Below are 376 nucleotides of genomic sequence, written 5' to 3'. Positions count from 1 at the left end.
TGAGTACATAAAAAATATTAAAACATATAGAGAGAACTGTGTCTTGGATCTTAAAAATTTGTCAATAGCGATGATATATTATTACTTAATTTGAAGTATTTGTACGTTTTAGCTGGGACGTACATTTATCTTACAAGATGTTAATAGCGAGACTCTTGAAGATAAAATTATCTTGTGATTTTATGAAGGCAAAGATAGAAACGTACGAAGCTGGCGTACGTAGAAAAATGTGATTTTATGATAGAACAAAAATATAATACGTACGTTTTTGGGCGTACGGTAAAATATCTGTATGGTAGAAAAATGAAAGAAATTGAGCGTTAAAGAAGATATGTTACAAGCGCGGAATGTGGCAAAACTTGTACATATTTGAAAG

This window comes from Megalopta genalis, unplaced genomic scaffold (assembly GCF_051020955.1).
Source record: "Megalopta genalis isolate 19385.01 unplaced genomic scaffold, iyMegGena1_principal scaffold0051, whole genome shotgun sequence".
NCBI lineage: Eukaryota > Metazoa > Arthropoda > Insecta > Hymenoptera > Halictidae > Megalopta > Megalopta genalis.
This window is presented reverse-complemented; position numbering follows the sequence as displayed.